A 14,812-nucleotide genomic window follows, 5' to 3' on the forward strand; every position below is an offset into this window, starting at 1 on the left:
TGTTCAGAGGTACGTGAGATCAGAAGGGATCAGGGGTTGGTGCGGATCTGAAATCGATGTTTGCCCTTGTTTGGAGAGGAGATGGTTGTGCCCAAACCTCTGTTGGCTGTTTTACAGGTGGCCATGGCTGGTAAGGCTGGAGACGGTGGTAGGACCTTGCCCCTATGGTTTTATCCCACAGGGAATCCCTCCAGCCTGGTGTGGGAGGGTCTCTCCCCAGGCCCTTACTGGAAGCCCCCAAAGCCTCCTGAATCATGGACTTCTGGGTTTGCATTTAGTATTCCCATCTTCCATTCTCTTTCTGTGTTTTCATTTCTCCCTCTCTTGCCCCCTCCCTCCATCTTTATCAGTAGCTAGTGAAACAGGCAGGGAGAAACCCAATTCATACAGTAATTAAATTTACTTAGTGGGTATTCAGCTGGAGTAATGAGAAGTTTAATTCAATGATTAGTTTTTTCTTTCATTAATTAAAAATGGAACAACGGTGCAGTTACAGTGGGCTGCATTGATCCTCCTCGTGGAAAGCTGCTGATGGAGGAGGAGGAGGAAGGAAAGCTTCTCGTTTCATCTTCTCTGGGTGCTCTCCCCACGCACAGATGCCCTGTTCCCAGTTGACCCCTGGCCCAGGTGTCCCTGAGTGACTCTAGGTGAGGAATGCCTGTGGCAATGATGGAGGAGAGCGGTGCCAGAGCCCCCCACCAGGTCCTCTCCCAGATCTGCCCCCACCAGCAGCCTTTCAGTTTAAAAAGGGATTTGAAATCCTTGCTGTAGGTGGAAGATTGAAAAGCAGGTCCCAGCCCACAAGAAGTTTTTGGTGGGAGAGTTGTTTTCCTTCCTTGCTGAACAGATTTTGAGCCATTTAAATATGTTAAACTCATAAACATGTTTTTAGTCTTTTAAAAATACGTGATGTGTGGATGCAAAAAGTAAACCAAATAAGTAATTTCCCATTTTTCCAATGCTTTCTGCAGGCTCTTGAGCAATGTTAAGACTTCAGATGTCCTTTGAAGCACGATTGGGCAGGTTCTGTTCCCCGAAAGCAGAGGCATTGGTGTGCTCCTATTTTTGACACAGGTTTATTTTGGGTAGCTTTGGGGGTCACTGTAAGATCTGCTAATGTGTGAGTTAATAAGGGGGTGTAGTCAACAACAGGAATAAACCCCCCCAAAAACCCCCAATGAACCATTAATTGGTGTTATAGATCCTGTCTCTGCAGGAGTTATGTGCATGAGGGGTGGTCACTCCTTACCTGTGCCCTCTCTGTCCCACGTGTCTGCCAAGTCATCAACTTCTCTGCTGCTGCTGTGGGGGTACCCTGTGATGGTGAGAATTAGCCAAGGGCTGGGGCAGGGAGCATCTGGGTTTGAAGCCAATGAGTGCCAAGGGCACTCAACACCTCTGAAAATAAGATGCTTTTGCTTTTCTTGGGTTATTTTGGGTGGTAACTGCTTCAGGAAAGCTACTGGGCAGACAAGAGGCTCCTGGCCAGTCCAAAGCTGTGTCCCTGTGCTGGGAAGGGCAGACAGAGCCCCATGTGGGACTGGAGCTCCTCCAGCAGTGGAGGAGCCTCCTGAGGCTCCTCTGTGCCCCTGGCTTGTGGATCTACTCAGGCTTCAGAGAAACTACTTTTTATTCTCAGAAAGGAGAAATACATCCCCCTGCTTTGACCTCATCTCCCGAAGCAGCAAAAATTGTGATGGGAAATGGTTTCTGGCAGCAGAGGAGGTGACTGAGGGACACTTCTTTCCACACCTGGTTGGGAGAGTTTGCAGCTGTGGTACCTGTACTCACCCCTTCCCAGCACGTCCCTTGGCTGTGGCAGCAGTGGGGAGGTGAGCCTGAGGTCAGGATGTGGTCAGTTTGGGCACTCTGGTGCTGGCAGCCCTTGGCTGGACCAGAGCTCCTGGCATCTCTCAAGGCCCAGCCAGTTGCCCCCAGGGAGTTGTGACAGTGCTTTGCTCTGGGCAGTGTTTTGGGCTGACTCTGGCTGTAGCACAGCATCTCCAAATCCCAGAACATCTATGGGAGAACCCTCAAAACCCCTGGGTCTGTGGGATGCAGTGTCCCCCAGTCAGAGCCTCGTGCCTCATTGCTGGGGTCCTGAGCTGTGAGACCCTTTTGCAGCTCTGCATTTTGGTGATGTTTTGCACTTCCTGTCCTGTGTGAAGCATTTGGTTGGGATACAGGGATGCAACCAGCGACTGAGCTGCCTGGGTAGACTTATGGAGGGCAGAGCAAGCCTGTGTTGGGCAGTGAGTGCTATCTGACCTCGTAGGCAGCCACAGCATGGTCTTAAAACTGTTTTTCCAAGGGGCTTTGCATGCATGTGCTTCTTGAGAGATCACTGCAAGCAATTCCCAAGTGCTCTGGCCCAAATCTGTCCTGGTAGCTGTCAGCAGATCAATGCTCTACTAAGTACAGACCTGCTCTATTTCCGTGGGAAAATGGCTCTGTTAAACAGTTCATTTTGGGCCTTTCAGCAGCAGGACTATTGAATTTTGGTAGTTGTGTTTTTCTGTCTGTTGCAGACTGATTTATAACTTTTAAATATCAGCTCAGATGAAGATTAAGCTTGCCTGAGCTCAGTTTTGGGAGGGAGAGGGGAAAAGCATTCACAGCTTTTTAATTTCTCTCCTGCTCATCTCTCAAATGCCAGGTTTAAAGCCCTGATTTTGCTATCATTTCCCCTACAGTGCATGAGTGGAAAGCAGAGGAGAGGCCAAAGCCCAGTGTGCCCCTGGCATCCGATCCCCCAGCATCCTGCCTTCATCTGACCCAGGTAGGTGACACACAAGCTTGGTGTGTTGGTGTATTACTGGGCATGACACTCACATGCCTCTGTCATGCTGAATCCAGGACTGGACTGGATTCACTGGCATGTGGTAAATATGCCTTTTCCCTCCCCCTTAGTCCAGAGTTGCTTCCCAGCTCTCCTGGGAGTAAGGCAATGCTGCTTTCAGCTAGTATCTGGGGCAAGCAAGAAATGTTCAATCCATCATGCCTGTACAGGGGAGTGTATTACTGGGGGGAGAGGTATCTAAAATTATTATTTGAATGGTGGTACTTTTTGAGGAAGGGTTTTGTGATGGGATCATCTGGCTCTGCTTAGGTGGGTTTGCTCCAACTCGTGTTACATCAGCGAGGGGCAAACACTGCCCTCATGGAGTGATCCAGCATGGACAGCCAGATGCTGCTTGGGGATGCTGGGCAGGAGTGGTTTCATCTTCCAGGAGAGGGCAGGACAGAGGATCACAGAAAAGTGATGTTTTTGGAGATGTCTCTGTTACTGTTGCACAGCTCCTGCATGCTCTCCACTGACTCAGCCTCTTCCCAGTGCTCTTGCCGGGACAGTTAAAAGAGACAGGAGCAGGTTTTGGCTTGTGCTGTACAACCACATCCTCACCTGAAATCTGGGAGCTTGATGCAGGTGACATGTGAGACAGCAAACATCAGAGCTGACTGGGTTGAGGCAATTTCCCAGGGTGTCAGTCCTTGAGAGAGAATTGAAAGGATCTCTCAGTGAAGAGCAGAATTTGGTTTCCTAATAAAAAAAAAAATTTAGGATGATTCAAGCATCTCGAGCACAAGTCGTATGAGAAAAGGCTGAGGGAGCTGGGGTTGTCCAGCCTGGAGAAGAGGAGGCTCAGGGGAGACCTCATCACTCTCTACAATTCCCTGACAGGAGGCTGTAGCCAGGTGGGGGTTGGTCTCTTCTCCCAGGAACCAACAGTAGGACAAGAGGGCACAGTCTTGAGCTGTGCCAGGGGAGGTTTAGGTTGGACATTAGGAAGAAATTTTTTACAGAGAGAGTGATCAGCCATTGGAATGGGCTGCCCAGGGAGGAGATGGATTCATCCTTCCTGGAGGTGTTTAAGGTGAGACTGGATGTGGCATCAGTGCCATGGGCTGGTAACCATGGCAGGGTTAGATCAAGGGTTGGACTTGATGATCTCAGAGGTCTTTTCCAACCTGGTTGATTCTGTGATTCTGTATGATGGAGCTGGTGGAGGAATTGCTGAAACTGGATCCTGTCCAAGGTGGTAGGAGATGAAGGAGTGTGCTGGGATCTCTGCTCGGCCGGAGTGGTGACACTGGGACCAACCCTTCTGCCTGGGGAGGAGAGTGTGGGGGCTCACTTGGGACTGCCCAGAGGTAGCATCCCAAACCTGGTTCAGAGAAAAGGGAATCAAAACAGTGAGGCAGAAGTGTCTTTCACACTCAGATAAATTATTTCCCTATTATGTTGTGTTCTTTGCTCAAAGCAAAGAGCAGATTGCATAGGCTCAACCTGATGTATGCAAAAAAAGGGACCTGTCCTTACCTTGCCTCCCGTTCCTACATGAGAGGAGCCTGTGGGGAGGCATTTCCAGCCTCGCAGAGAGGTATTTCTAGCTTCTTGTTGCTGTTTCCCATTTTATAATAAGCAGGAATGAGCCCAGACACCCGTCTCTCCCTGCTCCCACAGGTGCTCTGTGTGGATTGGACTCTGGGAAAAGCTGTGTGCGAAGGATGCTTGGTCAGAGGAGCTCCCACTGTGCCAGGGCTGACAGAGCAAGTGGAGAGACCATGGAAATAGCAGTTTTCTGTCAAAACACCTTTTCAACAGCAAGCCCTGAAGAGCGTTTATTCTTAGCGATCTTTTATTAAACCAAAATTCTGCTGGGAAATGATCCTGCTGGTTAAAGTCCTCCCTGAAAATACAAGTACTGAGAACCATCTGGTCCCTATTTGGATTCGTGCATTTTCTTCCAGAGTGCTATTTGCAAAAACTGAAGATTTTTCCTAAGAACAGTATTTGGAAAATGAGGTGGTTTTGGTTTTTTTCTTCTGCTTTTTCCTTTGAGAAAAGGAGAGGTTATTTCCTAGGGAATTTGGGATAATGGAGTAGTGTAAAGTAAGATATGCAGGTACCCCCAGAAATGCCAAGGCAGTGGAAAGAATTCCAAAGTTTATTTAGAAGGCCAGCACATGAGGAACTTACAAATACCTCAAAGTGCTCACTGAAGCACCGGGCCCCAGGGAGAAAAGGCAGGTTCCCACCCTCTCCAGGGCCTCTTTATATCCTCTCTGTTTCTCCCCTGCCTTCCCAAGGCTCTGTACAGGTCTTGGAGGGAAGCATGATGTGGTGCTGGGAGCAGGGATCTCAACCTGAGCATCCAGTAGGCACATAAGCCCTCTCCCCAAGGAGCCTGCAAACCTTGGGGCTGGATGATGTGGTCAGAGGCTTTATTTAGTTCTGAAGCAGGGCTGAGCCTGAGTGGATTTTTAATGCATGAATTTTCAGTGTTTAAACTGAGCAGGTCTTTGAACTGCTGTGGTTTCTGAGGGATGTTTCTCTTCCTCTCTGAATGCGTGTGCCATAAGCTCTCCACAAAAATCTTCCCTGCCCTATCCAGTGTTTGTTAGCTCTAGTGATGTGGACAGAAACTTGCAGAAGGGCTTCCACTAAGACCCTGTGGAGTGTCTTGGATTTTCACTATTGAAAAGCCAGTTTTCAGCACCAAGGTTGCTTCAAAAGGCTGGTATTCCCAGGAGGGGAGGTCTCATGTAGGGGTGTCACCAGTGTTGGGGCCAGGAAAGGTGTGAGGGACAGTGGGGACTCCAGGGCCACTCTTGTCTTCAGCTGGCCCAAATGCTGTGGTTAAACAGGGTGGGTGGAAGAGCTGAGAAAGAACCAGGCTGGAGGAAGGAATGTCACAGAGGAAGAGCTGTCTGTGACCTCCTTTAGAAGGCTGGTTTCTTCACCTCAGCATTGCCAAGTAAAAGCCCTGAATTTCTATTCCATGCCTTACCTGGTTTCTACCTGGCTCTCTGGATTGAACCAGATTTCTTTCCAAACATCTCACTCTGAGGGCTGACAAAACTATTAAGAGATTTTTAGTTTTAAAAATATTAATTGTTAAAAATATTAATTGTGCAAATGACTACCAAACCAGGCAGGGAGCCAGGCTGTGCCACCCAAGGGTGGCACCACGAGTGCATCTGCTGGCCTGTGGGGCAAACCTAGAAGCCACCAGCATGGTCCAGCAGCTCTGCAGAGCCAAGTGGTGGGATCTCATGAGGGGTGCCTTGATATTTTAGGTCTTTCAGTACCTGTGAGCTTTGGTGGGGGCCATCAGGGACTATTTGTCACAGGAACCTGGGCACTGTGTTAGCGAGACAGGGAGGCTTTTGAGGTTTTCTAGCAGTTGAGCCAGCTCTTCCCCATCTTAGGATGGGAGATTGTACCATGCACACACAGCTTTGGGATGTCACATCAATGTTAACAACAGGGAAGAAGGGAGAGCAGAGCTGGGCGTGCGTGGCAGTTTGTTTCTTTAGGTTTATGCACTGATACTTTCTGCTTAATTGCATGCTGACATGCACCACGGGGCAGGGAGGGGCTTTAAAAAAAAGCTTTTTTTGAAAAAAATTACGGTCCATGAAATACTCAGGATGGGCTGACTGCTTTTTTAAAAACTGTTATAATTATTCCTGCAAGGCTTCCAGTTCTCCTGGTCTCATTGCACTTGGAGAGAGGCAGCAGGAGTGTTTGTCCTGCTTAGCACAGAGGGGCTGGGAGGTGATCCCTGCATTGATGCTTGGAGATGGGTGAGTTGGGAGTCAGAGGGCTGGCTTATTCCCATGAATGGGAACTAGTGGTGGACTGAGGGCTTGGAAGGGAATGGAGGCAATTTAATGATGATTAGGGTGACTCAGAACAATAAAAATGTCCCTGGTGCACCCCACAGCTCCCTCCTGACTGTGTCCTGCCTCCCATGGCTGTGGGGAATCCAGTGGTGGGTCAGGGCCATGGGAAGCCCATGTCTTGCCTGTAGAGAGGGGCTGCTCCAGGAAGTCTCTCCCAAGGCTGTTAGGCACAATCCAAAATTAGCATCTCATTCACTCGCTCTTAGCTCTGTTAGCTCTGTGAGGCTAATAGGGCTTAATAAAAAAGGCCTCTTGTCACCAAAATCAGCAAGGCTGACTCAGAGCAGGCAGAGGGAGCAGACTTGCTGATGGAGGCAATGTTGATGTTGTAAGTGCTCACCCTGCCACAGCAGGCCCGTGGGACTTGCCCAGGAATCCCTGTCAGAGCCTGTGAGGGGTCCTTGGTTCCCATCTCGGTGGGTAAACCACCGGGTGAGGAGGATGAAGGCGTGAGCATCGAACCCAGGCAAACTGTGGAGCGTTCCCAGTGCTGTGCCGTGTTCCACAATTAATCACTTCCACCCACACTACACCTTTCCCCTCCCCTAGATCCTCCCTCGCCTGGTTCTGGAGTGGGGAATGGAGGCAGCTCCAGTTTTATGAATCAATCAAAGACAATGCCTGCTTTGGAGAGCTGCTGATTTAGAGAGCCCTTTGCAAGCATGTGTGCAGTATGATTTCTTATCGTAGCACAGCTCTGGATGAGCCTGCCAAGAGGAGCTGTTCCAGCTCCTGGCCACATCCTGGGGAGATGGCCTGAGTGGTCCTTTCATCTGCAAATAAAACAAACAGGAACAAAGAAGGCAATAATATTGACTTTCATTATTGATATTTCCATTTATCTCAGTAATAATTAGTATTTCTGTAGCTGGAAGGGTATAGCTCATAATCTCAGTGTTTCAGGGGAGCCTATTAATGTCATCACCAAAACCAACCAGGCATAAAGCGCTGGACAAGTGCCAAGGAGGGTGAGTGGGGTGGAGGGATGCAAATGGAGCAGGGCTGAACCTGGAGGAGAGGCAAGAGGCTGTGAAGGGGGTGCACGGATACTGCAGGGAGCAGTGGGGCAGCAGAGCTGGGGAAGGGAGACCATGAGCAGGGCCTGCTATGCCTGTGGTGGCGTGGGAGAGCTGTATGAGCTTGGTAATGGGAGCTGGGGCTCTTGGGCCCACCGTCAGCCAGCCCCTTGTTGCATCCGCCGGCACAGCTGGAGCACATCCTGCTTGTCAGTGTTTGGGAGGGAAGGGCAAGACTGGCACTTCGTGCAAGTGGCCTCTAGGGGTGGAGGATGCACTGAGATGCAGTCCCAGCGCCTTCCCCGCGGCCTCCAAGCTGTGGCAGCAACCCCTCCATGTCACCAGCACACCAAGATATGTGGGAAAGCAGGGCAGGTTCTTGAGTCTGTCCCTGCCTGCCCCAGGGCACCTGTGCCGTTTATGTACGAGCTTCCCACAGCACCCAGCCTTGTTGTTTGCTGGCTCTTAATTAGTCATTCCCCATTCTCTTTTAAACCCCCTCGAGATGCTCTCTGCAGGTGCCTTGTGCCTGGCCTGAATCTCCTCTGGGATCCCGGAGGAGGTGGGGCAGAGGTTTCAGCACTGGTGCTGCTGCTCTCCTGTGTGAAAGCTCTGACGTGCAATTGCTCTGTGAATTACCCTGGGTCAGTCTGCAGGTCCGTTTCCTGCATCTGTGTTTTCAATCGTCCTATTAAGTGTGCATCCAGACCACTCCTGTGAGGGATGGTTTCCAGTGTGTAGCATCCCCAGCATTATCAATTCCACAGGAACCGCTGTCACAGCAGCTGCAGGGACACGCGAGCAGCAAATGCAAATGCAGGGCAGTGTTTTTATTAGGATTTAAATGAGTTTAAGACTGTTCAGAATTACAATGTGATTTGAGCCAGAAGGGGCTTATAAAACTGGTATGAGTTCATATATTATACAGTAAATGTGCCAAAGCCCATGGCTCCTGCTGAGCACTGTCCTCACTGAGGTGGGGAGAGGACCAGACAGCTGTCGGGGCTCAGCCCTGCTGCCCCAGCGTGTCCCCATGGGGGAAGGCTGTTTGGGGTGGAAGGAGGGCTGGAGTCATGGAGGTGGTTATGCAGGAAAGCTGGTCCCTCTTAACAAACCTGAGCCTGTGGTGCAGTACAGGCTGGCAGATGTGGTCTCTGGCTGAAGCATAGTGGTGCAGGGGGGGCTTGTGGATGTGTTCTGGGGCAGGGTTGAACTGCTTCATCCATTCATCCTCCTTATATAGCTCCAATGTGTGAAAGTGGCAGGGATGCTTCAGTACTGGAGGATGCTGCTCACCAGAGAAGCAGCGTGGCTGCACCTTCTTCCTGCCTGTGTAGTGAGCCATGGCTTCTCTGAGTGCTGGTGGAGCACGTGGTGACCCTTCCTTGGGCCAGACCCCACACCAGGTTTCTGGGAGCAGCAAGCTTTCTCTAGTTGGTCTAGGATGTGCCAGCCACAGCTTGCACCTCTCTGGAGACCTCACAGCATCTGGATCACCTGCTGGTTGTACAGGCATCACTCATAAAGGCTTTAATGGCCATTAATGTAGTCTCTGGCAGTGGAGGGCTCGGTGTGGAGATGGGTGATGTGAGAGAGCTGTCCCTGTGCACACAGGGATCCTGGGTCTGTGACACCTGGAAACCACCGTGGTGGGGGTGACGGATTTCTCATCTGCTTTCTCAGATGGAACAGGAATGAAAGGGAGGCTTGAGCTATTGGCTTGGGATGTTCGTGCTTCGCCTCGTTTCGGTGCTGTGCTTTTGATCTCTGAAGGATACAGCTGAATATTTGAATGAGAAATACGTGGCTGCGCTGAAATCCTAGACAAAATGCCGTTTGTGCCTCCCTGCCTGTTTATTTGCGTAAGAGAGTGTTTTGCTGGAGAAACACGCGAAGGAGCTCGAGGGAGAGGAGGGAAGGTGGAGGTGAGAGCACTGGGGAGCTCGCGCTACAGTTTCAGGACGCTTAAGAGACTCTTACTGTCGGTGGCGAGACAGCGACGTCGGAGGCAGTTCAGGCAATTGTCTGAGATAAATTGCTTCGTTTGATAGGTTTGTTGGTACCGCACTGGTTAAGTTCGTGGGTTATATATTTATTACTCTATACAAAGCACAAGAGAATTCCAGAAATACGTACAATACACATCTCTGGATCCATAGTTATCTCCCATAAATGACCTTGCAGGCATGAAATATTGTCACCGGCCCGCCTGGTGCTTCTGAGCAGCTGGATGTTTGCTCTGTAGGTCTGGGGAGTGAGAGCGCCAGGCCACATTTGGGGGTCCTCACACTGGGGAGCAGGGCTGGCATCGTTTGCCACAGGAGGGAGCATTCCCCTCATTCCCAAAAAGAAAGGTTTCACTCGCTTCGGGAGGCGCTGAGGGAAGAGCCTGTGACAGGTAACATGCTACTTAAAGCTGCTTTCCCCAGAGAGGGAAAATTGCTGCTGGTGCCTGCGAGAGAGGTGAAAGTGGAGGTGTGACGGGAGCAGCTCTGCTGCTTTGCCCTACGGGGATGAGAGACAGCGAGGCAGGATGCAAAGGCACCCAGGGGGGGGGGTGGGACCCCTTAAGAAAAGACCCACTTGTGGCATTTGGATTGTGCTGGAAATTCTCAACTCGCCGCTCTGCAAAGAGCACAGGCGTTGGTCCTGCTGTGCCATCCCCATGGTGTGGATGCAGGATTAGGGCAGCCAGGACTGAGAGATTTGAGCTGCATCCCGCAGCCCAGATCAAAGGGACTTTGGCCTGTGACTTCCACCAGAACGCCCTTCATGCCCAGCCCTTGAGTGGGGAGATTTACTCAAGGGACTCATTTCCTTGCCTGAATGTAGAAAAAACTGTGTCAACTTGACATTCGGGAAACTTTGTTTAATACCTTTTTATTCGTTTAACAGTTTAGTTAATTGCAACGGGTTTTTGTTATTTTTACATACCTATTTTTAATTCATTCCAACTTTGCCCTTATATACTCTTTGTTCTTTAAAGCTGTTTCATTATGGGTATTTATTGCCTGTGCTGGTTCTCTGGGTGGGTGGGGAATGGAGGAGGGGTACCCCAGCTGTGCCCATGTGCCAAAGCTCTGGTGACACCAGCCGGTCTCAGCAGATCAAGACAAGATATAGAATTGTTTAGGCTGGAAAATACCTCTAAGATCATTGAGTCCAACCACTAACCCAGCACTGCCAAGCCCACCACTAAACCATGTCCCCAAGTGCCACATCTACATGTCTTTTAAGTAGTTCCAGGCACGGTGACTCCACCAATTCCCTGGGCAGACTGACAACCCTTTCACTCAAGAAATTTTCCCTAATTTCCAATCTAAACATCCCCTGGTACAACTTTACTCTCGTCCTATCAACCCCCACCTGTCCATAACCTCCTGCCAGGTAGTTGTAGAGAGAATAAGGTCTCCCCTGAGCCTCCTTTCAGGCCGAATTCCCCCTGCTTTGCCAGCTGCTCCTCATCAGACACGTGCTCCAGACCCTCCCCCAGTTCTGCTGCCCTTCTCTGAACATGTTCCAGCACCTCAATGTCTTTCTTGTAGTGAGGGGTCCAAAACTGGACCCAGGGTTCTAGGTGTGGCCTCACCAGTGCCCAGTACAGGGGCACAGTCATTGTCCTGATCCTGCTGGCCACACTATTGCAGAATCTGCTTCTTGTTCTGGTGGCTCTTGTTGAAAAAAGTGCACCTTCACCAGCACAGGGAGAATTTGCAGACTTGCCTCTGTTCTGATGAATTGTTTGTTTGAAAAACACCCCAAAAAAAGGAAAACGTCCCAGGGTTTCATTGTACTGTTTTCTCTATGAAGTAATTGCTACTTTCCTTTAGAAAGAAAACTCTGGTAGGAAAGTTTTTATTTTAAAGAACCGGGTAAATCTTTGGAAATGTCCAGGTGTAAAGTGAAATGTCGTTGTGCTTGTCTATGTTTTAGATTCATCAACATTTAACAGAAAATGTTTTCTTCTCTTAAGCTAATTCTCACTGAATTGTCAAAAATATGAAATAATAATAATTGCACTAGTGGTAAGTGCTTTCACAGCCTTGGCTTTTACCATAGCTAATTGTGCTCTTCCATTCCTCCTGTTCTGTGTCTTGGCTGTCTTCTCTTCAGTCAGACCTTTCCCCAGGCACGGTGGGTCACTACACAGCCTGCCATATGTGACCTCCTTGGATCCAAACTCACAGCAGCCCTGGCCCTGTTATTTACTTAAGTCACCAAGTCTTGCTGGAGCTGCCTGTGCCTGGTATTATCCAGGTAAATGAGCTTGAGTTTAAGCTCCCCTTTGTGTTGGGAGCCCTGTGGCATTGATAACCCACAGCCTTTAGCACTGGCCAGCTGAGCACCAGATCCAAACCACGCTATCAGGCTCCTTGTCATGTTCCTGAGCAGGGCACACTCTGCTTGTCTCCCTGTGGGGTGTCATCCCACTGCCCAACTGGATGCTTTTAGGGCTGGGAGCAGTTTGCAATCCCTGTGCAATCTCAGCTTGCCCTCTACATGAGCACCAGCAAGGAGCAGAGCTGGGCAAAGATGTCAAGAAGCTGTTACAGCGTGTGTGGGAGCTTATATAAAAGGATCCATTTTCATTCTCCTGCCTGTCTGCTTCAGTCAAAATACAATGCCGCAGCTAAGGACGTGTTGTGTCACAGCTGACCACAGAGAGCTAATGCATGGCTGCTGTGGTTGGTGCTACATCTCCCTGCACCACAGCTGTCCTGAGCCCCCACCGCAGCCCCCAGCGCTGCCTTCAGCCCCGGCCCCTGGGAGCCCGCAGCTCGCCCTGCTGTGAATCATGGCTCCTGCTGAATTGTAGCTCCCAGGAGTGCAAACCACAGTCCTGCTAGGCTCGTCTCACAGCCAGAGGAATGGCTCTCTGGTGCTCTGCCTTCCGAGCAGGAGCAGCCCCGGGAGCTCGCTGCAGCCTACGGTGGGAGCCCGGGGAGCAGCACTCAGTCATGTCAGTAATGCCTTTCTGTTCAGTGACATGTGTGTACACATGGACACACACGTACCAGAGTGCCCTTGAGGTGTCTGGCAGCTGGTATCTTCATCTTCATTATTTAGAGGCTGTGAAGAGCATCTCTTTGCCTGTCACTGTGTGGGCATGTTGCAGGGCCACTGGGGATGACTGGGTGTGGCAGGGACCTGGAGATAAGGGCAGAGGGGACAGTGGACGTTTGTGTGCTCAGACCACCTTAGTCAGGGCAGCATGACAGCAGTGGAGCCAAACCTGTGCTGTGAGCCCTTAGAGATGTGGTATGGGGAGGTGAGCAGTGTGTAGGGACCTGTGTTTCCTTTCCTGTTTTCCAGCATACCTTCACCCATTTTTTGTCAGGGCTTATCTCACCTGGACCCCATCCAGTTGAGCTGGACCCTTCATCCTGGGGATACTTGGCTTTTCTCTGCCCCTGTGTTGGGTAGCAGACATACTCTGCCCATCTGCTTGGACCTGGCAGAGGTTCACAGATCTTTTGGACAAGCCTTTGCTATCATATTTCCCCCCTTCTCCCTTAAAAATCTGTTGCACCTCCTCTGGAAACTTCTGCTGAGGCTGTGCTGTTGAGAGCTCTGGAGAGCAGTGGTTGCCCTGACTTACAGCAGCTTTTCTAGGAGGTGGATGTGTACAGCTCTGCCCTCCAGCAGCACTGCTCCATGATCAGGCACTGTGAGGGATCATCCTCTGGCCAAGGCACCACGTCTTTGTTCTCTGTCTGCAAATTACTCCTTACTGAGGGCTTGGCTCCATGAGCAGAGCCTGGTACAGGAACAGGCTAATATGAATCACCAAAACCTCAATGCACTGAGCAATTTTCATCAGAGGTTTTCACACCTTGCCTTTCCTCTTTCTCCTATTCCTCTCATTTCTCCTTGGTTAGAAAGACATGGAAGCAGGTCTCCTGAGCTTTGCTGGTGAGCTTGCCACCACCCCTCACCTCTCACCAGTGCGGGCAGAGCAGCTGATGGGGCTGTAGGGGTGCAGTGGCAGTGGAGCTGCAAAACTCTTCCCAGTGCTGGCTAGACCGAGGCAGAGGGCACCAGTCATCTCCCACCCCATCCCCCGAAATGTCACTTGCTTTTAAATGCACTGGTAGTTTAAAATAAGAATAACCTGCTCCGGGGCTTCTTAAACCGTGGAATTAAATATGGTTCTGGTCTCTAGGCAGAGTCTGACTCTTCAATTCTAAATCTGCTCAGCCAAGCGAAATATTGCAGGGGGGAAAGAAATCAATATTTCTTAGGCCCAGCACGGAGAGGAAGCTGTCTGTGTGTGGCTGCAGGCGTGCAAGTGCACACATGGGCACATGAGGCTGGGGTGGGAGGGTGCAAGAGGAATACCACTGAGAGACAAGGTGGGGAGGAGGACACAGTGCTTGCGGTGCCAGAGCTGTGTGTGCTGCTTCAGGAGAGGTGTGGGGGTGAGTCCATCCCACTCAGGTGTGTGACACCATGGTTCTCTCCATGGGGTTCCCAGCACAGTCTTTTAGAGAAGGAAACACAGTTTTTTCGGTTTCAAGACGTGTAATTTAGTGGCCAGCAAGAGCCTGTGAGCTTGTTGCAGAGCAGGTGCTCTGTGGCTGTCCTGGTTTCTGGTACCTGGTATGTGAAGCTGAGCTGTGCAGGAGATGGGAATAATCGGGGATTCTAGCTGAGTGAATGACTTTTCCCATGACCCACAGACTCCATCATTTGGAGGATGGCAGTGGTTCAGATAATGGATGGTGTGCTTTTGCTATTCACTCCGAGGACTGATCTGGATGCACCACGTGCAGCACTGTGTGGCCCATGGCAGCATACCCTGGGCATGGCTGTCCTTGTCCACAGTCTTTCTCTTGCCCAGAGGACACAGGACACATGGGGAATGGCCCCTGGTGTCTGGTCCAGGAGCATTGCTGAAGGTTCCTGTCCTTCCCTGCAGGAGGGATGTGCTATAGCTACGGGTTGTAGTTCAGGGACAGGTGAAGATGCTTTTGCCAGGTCTAAGTTCTCCAGGTAGTTTCTGTCCAACCCCTCTCCCTGCTGTCCCTGCCTTGCAGAGTCCCAGTGTTCTCCCTTTGTGTCACTGTGCCTCCTCTGTGGTGTGTGGTGCTGGGAGGAGGGGGCTG

At 50.6% G+C, this 14,812-nt stretch overlaps 1 protein-coding gene across 1 annotated transcript in view; it reads left to right on the forward strand.

Annotated features, from left to right (window-relative positions):
- The window catches only part of LINGO1 (leucine rich repeat and Ig domain containing 1), a 154,816-nt gene that overhangs the window by 91,949 nt on the left and 48,055 nt on the right, over positions 1-14,812 (forward strand). Inside the window, exon 5 of the mRNA XM_027712288.2 lies at positions 2,694-2,779. The gene's annotated coding sequence lies outside the window, so the exon portion shown is untranslated. The remainder of the gene's footprint in view (positions 1-2,693; positions 2,780-14,812) is intronic.

The sequence above is a fragment of the Pipra filicauda genome, unplaced genomic scaffold (assembly GCF_003945595.2).
Source record: "Pipra filicauda isolate LSUMZ 115617 unplaced genomic scaffold, ASM394559v2 scaffold161_size1661140_pilon, whole genome shotgun sequence".
Classification (NCBI taxonomy): domain Eukaryota; kingdom Metazoa; phylum Chordata; class Aves; order Passeriformes; family Pipridae; genus Pipra; species Pipra filicauda.